Raw genomic sequence first — 6000 nt, forward strand, 5'->3', positions numbered from 1 at the left:
AAACCCTTGCGGCCTTTCTACCAGTCCGCACTTTCATGACGTAACGCCGCTTTGAATGTCGGGAAGAAGTCCGCTGTGGAACCCGCACCACCTTAACATGAACGCGGTCGCGTGTCTGCTGAAGTGCTGAAACAGTGAGCAGTGCTTTACAACAGGTTATTTTACTCTCAAACAATCTTAAACAAGCAGTCCAAGATTACTGTTTGCTATATCAGTATGGTTGTAGTTTTTTCTCTCTTTTTACCATTCATCAAACACGTTGAGCTCGTTATTTTCTTATTCATCCATTCATTCCTCTCATCTTCATTATATAATTACTAACTTCTGTTCGGTCACTTCTTTGCCAGATGTGATGCAGGGGAACTTTGTCATTAATGTTTGTTTTTATTTTTATTTGCAGGTTTTTAGCCTATGCAGTGTCACTTTTTCTTCACCACATTAAAACATCCTGTTATACAGAAGACTTCTTGAACACTGTAAAAAAAAAATCAGGTCTCCAATTGAAAATTTTCTAGTGAGCGATCACATCTAAAATTTTCAGTTGGCCAAATTTAATTTCTTGAATTTTAAATGAATTAAATTGCATCAATTCACAGAAATTAAATTTGGCCAACTGAAAAATTTAGATGTGATCGCTCACTAGAAAATTTTCAATTAGAGGCATTTTTTTTTTTTACAGTGAATGTATTCAGAGATTTTCCTTATTTAAAATAAGGTATTTTCACGGTCACCAAGTATCCTGTGTTGGAATTGACTTGTTATTAAGTGATGTGATAAAATATTAACCCTGTTGTCTGGGTTCTGTATTTTGCTTAATATATTTATGTTTTTCATAATTTTTGTCTTTTGGGACAGTGATGAATAAACACTTGTTACTACAATTTAAAATATTTAATTGGACCAACATCACAATTTGGTAAATTACATGTTTTCCATTGGCTCAACATATTTCTGATTGAGCCCATGTTCATTTCACAGACATTTTTTACAGTGTTGGAAGAACATGGAAGTGTAGCGAATTAGCTCAGAGGGGAAATGTTAGTAATTATTCATAATTCATTATGATTAATTATGAATATTTGAATCAGTTAATGAGATTAACTTGATGTAACATTACAATCAATCAATCAGTTCATCCTGTGAACACTCAGTATTGATTATTAATTAATTCTAAGAAGCGGATATTTTTCATGCCCACAGAAAAAATAATTCTTCCTTTATATTTTACAAAAAATGTGTTTGCAGGCCGGGAGTCAGAACCAAACAATTAATGAACCAAACATATAATGCGCACAAATTTTATTAACATATAGGCTACATAAAACATAGGCCTACATACACATCACGCATACATGGTAAGAGGCAAAGTTACAGTGGTTGGGAAAACCGGGTTAAAACGATACTCGGTTACTTAACGTAACCTCGGTTCTCTCTAGAGGAGGGAACGAGTATTGCGTAAGTTCCTTACGCTACGGGAAAGTATTCTTTCTTCGAGATTTCTGAAAAACCCAAAATTATCCTTAATTTTGTAACATTGTCAACGCAGTGCGGCAGCCTGGCAGACCATAGCAGGCTATTCCAGCATGCCATTGGCTGCTCTGCTGGCAACTGCAGCAGCCTATCGGTGAGCCCGCGTGACGTGGCTTCATTTGCCTACAGGTGGGGCGTGGCCACGTGTATATAAGCAGGGCTCACGGGCTGCATATTCGGTTTTCGTAGTTCTGAAGCGTAAAAGCCCGCGGGGCGCACGGCAAGGAACGCAATACTCGTTCGCTCCTCTAGAGAGAACCGAGGTTACGTTACGTAACCGAGTATCGTTCTCTTACGAGAGGTTCTCTCGTATTGCGTAAGTTCCTTACGCTACGGGAACATATTGTCAACGCCGTGCGCGCCTCGCATACAGCATATGTATCCCAGGGAACCGGGGACCATAACACTGCTCGGGCAGGGTGGCCGGTAAAGGAAACGGGCCACCACATATACGGACACTTCGTTTGAACTGACGGGTGGTTACAACGGGTGGTTACAACACCCTGCCTTATGAATGAGGGAACGGCACCTGCCGGTCGCCTTCAAATTCACCACACCTTGTCTCATGAATGAGGGAACGGCAAGGCCGGTCGCCTTCAAATTCACAATATCTTGTCATATGAGTGAGGTAATGGCACCGCCGGTCACCTTCAAACTCACAATAGCTCTTTTCGTAAATGAGGGAACGGTACCGCCGGTCTCCTTCAAATTTACATAAGCCTTGTACCGAACTTACTACCAGTATGTGAGCTATGTCTGCGCAGAATCACCGGGCAGAACCAACAGCCTTATTGAACTGATAACACTTTCGCCTGTAAGGCAGGAACTTCCAGATTGTAAAATCTCACGAACGTAGACGGGGAGGCCCAGCCTGCCGCCACGCAAATATCGTGGATGGAAATCCCTCTGGCCCAAGCCCACGAAGAGGCCATGCCTCTGGTGGAGTGTGCTCTGACACCTAGCGGGCACTGCAGGTGTTTGGAAGCGTATGCAGTTGCAATCGCGTCCACTATCCACCTGGACAGGGTCTGTTTCGAGGAGGCGAGACCTTTAGCGCGCCCTCCAAACGAAACAAATAGCTGCTCAGAACGCCTGAAGGCGGCGGAGCGTGTGACATAAACCCTCAATGCCCTGACAGGGCAGAGGATATTGCCACCGTCCCCCTCGTCGGATGCTGGCAGAGCCGAGAGGGAGATAATCTGCGCCCTGAAAGGAGTGCCGATCGCTTTGGGGACATAACCATGCCTCGGTCTGAGAATGACCTTAGAGTCATTAGGACCGAACTCCATACACGTCGGGCTCACTGAGAGCGCGTGTAGATCCCCCACGCGTTTCACTGAAGCCAGAGCTATCAGGAACGCGGTTTTTAGCGAAAGGAACCTTGGTTCCACAGTCTCGAGCGGTTCAAAGGGATGAGCCTTCATGGCCTCTAGGACCAAGGCCAGATCCCAAATAGGAACCGATGGGAGCCGCGGGGGATTCATCCGTCTAGCTCCTCTGAGGAAACGGATGATGAGCTCGTTCCTTCCTAGCGTGCTGCCTAGCGTCGTCTGGGCGAACGCTGCTATAGCCGCTACATACACTTTGAGCGTGGAAGGGGACCTGCCCAGTTCCAAGAGCTCCTGGAGGAAGGAGAGCACCCGCTGGACCCCACATTGCTGCGGTTCCAATCCCTTGGAAGCACACCACTCAGTGAACACCGACCACTTAGAACTATATAACCGCCTCGTCGAGGGGGCTCTAGAGTGTGAGATCGTGTTCATAACCCCTTCGGGCAGGTCAACGGGTATCCGTTGGTCACCCATACATGCAGAGACCATCGCTCTGGATGGGGATGCCAAACTGACCCTCCTGCTTGAGAGAGGAGGTCTGCTCTCAGCGGAACTGGCCAGGGGGGTGAGTGCGACAGCTTCACCAGCTCTGGGTACCAAATCTGGTTCTCCCAGCGCGGCGCTATAAGGAGCACCGGGCGGCGCGTTTCCCTGATTTTCGCTATAACCTGGGTCAATAGGGAAATCGGCGGGAAAGCATACAGCGGGAGGCTGGGCCAAAGTTGGGACAGCGCATCCTCGCTTTTGGACAAGAACATCGAGCAGCGGGCGTTCTCTTTTGTTGCAAAGAGGTCGAGCTCCGCTCTGCCGAATAGGCGCCATACCAGCTGGACTGTCTGGGGGTGCAGGGACCATTCTCCTGGGAGAATGAGGCCCCTGGACAGCTTGTCCGGGCCCACGTTGAGGTGGCCCGGAACGTGCGCCGCTCTCAGCGAGCGCAGCGAGCTGTGTGCCCACACGAGCAGGCGTTCCGTCAGATTGCCCAGACACCTGGACCTGACACCGCCCTGCCGGTTCACGTAGGACACCACCGTGGTATTGTCCGACCGGACCAACACATGGTGTCCCCGTATAAACGGGAGAAACTGCTTGAGCGCGTTCTCTACCGCTATCATCTCCAAACCTCCGGCAGCCCAGGCTCTGTGAGGCACTCGGGCGTTTAACCAGCGTTGCAGCGGGCGCATGCGCATTAAGCCCAGCTGGAGCACAGCTGCAGCTGAGGCCATACGTCCCAGCATCCTCTGAAAAAGCTTGAGAGGTGCGATTTTGCCCGGCCGGAAGTACGCAGCCATGCGCCGAACTTGGCGCGTGCGTTGTGGTGACAGGCGGGCAGACATAGCCACAGTGTCCAGATTCAAACCCAGAAATGAGGTTGATTGCGTGGGCACTAATGAGCTCTTGGTCCAGTTGACCGTGAGCCCCAGGCTGTCCAAATGGCTGAGCAGCATTGCCCTGTGGGCGAGGAGCTCGGCCTCTGACTGCGCCAGGATGAGCCAGTCGTCCAAGTAGTTCAATATTCGCATCCCCCGGTTTCTCAGGGGAGCGAGGGCCGCGTCCATGCACTTCGTAAATGTACGGGGTGCTAGTGACAGGCCGAACGGAAGGACGGTGTATTGATAAGCCTGGCCGTCGAAGGCGAATCGTAAGAATGGCCTGTGACGCGGCGTTATCTTGATTTGAAAATATGCGTCTTTCAAATCTAGGGAAATTAGCCAGTCTCTCGGGCGAATATGCGCGAGGATCTGCTTGGTCGTAAGCATCTTGAACGATCTCCTCAAAAGAGCTTTGTTCAGACGCCTCAGATCCAGAATCGGTCTGAGCGACCCGTCCCTTTTTGGCACGAGAAAATATCGGCTGTAAAAGCCTGACTCGCTCATAGAATGGGGAACCGGTTCTATAGCCCCTTTGCACAGCAGCGTGGCTATCTCCGCTCGAAGTAGATGTGCTACTTCTTCGCTCACTCTCGTCTCTATACGCGCACAGAAGCGCGGAGGGCGGCGAGCGAACTGCAGAGTGTAGCCGTGCTTCACTGTTCTCAGCACCCATTCTGATACACCTGGAATGGCTTCCCACGCTTTCGCGTGTGCCAAACGGGACAGAACGGCCTCTGGGCTCGAAACGCCGCGTTACGCGGGTTTGACGGCCCGTATAAGAGGGGCGGGCGCGGTGCGCGCGCTCTCTGTGCTGTGGGCCAGCCGCTCGCTTTCGGTGGCTGGCCGCCTTACACACTGTGTCTCTACCGCTTTGAGCGGGGAATGTCTTGTGTGTGGCCCTACACTCATCGCTTCGGCCACCTTGGGCGGAAAACAAATGGTGTGTGGCGCGGCGCGTAGTGCCTGGGGCATAATGTTCGCGAAAATGTGTGAGCGCGTTTGAGCGGGCACAACTCTTACGCGTGGAACATGACCGGTTAAGAGTGGCTGTGTGACAGAGCGTGTGGTGGCTAGGCGTGGACGCAGACAAGCGGACACGTGACCTAACTCTAGCACTCGAGCGGCCGGAGGCCGCTTTATGTGAGTGGGGGACATGGGGTTTATTGTGCTTATGTGCAGGGGTGAACACAGAAAAGTGGGCACATTTACTGCATTTGAAACACATACGGCGTGAGCCGTGCAACCAGAAATAATGCAACTTTTGTGATTTCTCTGGTTCGCCGTAAAAACGGCGGTGGTTGACAGGCGAGAGGGCGTTTTTGCCGGCTCGTTGGCTGCGTGAAATTCCTCTGCAGCAGCCACAGTGGTGGGGGCTGACAGGAAAAAGAGTTTTGACGGTGGTCCGGCCGCAGCGGGACTTAACCGTCGTTTCTTGCCTCTGGCTAGGAGGGCTTTGGAGGCTCGGACTTCAGCACGATCCTAGGCCGGGGGCCCCGAGGGGGAGGCGGCTTACCGTGGCTGGAAGAGCGCGATCTTGGGCGGCCGCTCGGTCTTCGCTGAGACGAAGGGGGCCGCGCTGGGCGCTGCGTGGAGCTCGGTGCTGGCTGGTCGCGAGGACGGCGAGCAACGGAGCTACCGCTGGCGCCTGGGCGTCGAGGCAGGAAGAGGTTCATGGCCTGCGTCGTCTTCTGTACTTCGGAGAAACGGTCGACAATCCCCTTGACCGCTGGTCCGAAGAGCCCAGATGGAGAGAGCGGGGCGTTTAA

This window comes from Gobio gobio, assembly GCF_949357685.1.
Source record: "Gobio gobio genome assembly, chromosome: 18".
NCBI lineage: Eukaryota > Metazoa > Chordata > Actinopteri > Cypriniformes > Gobionidae > Gobio > Gobio gobio.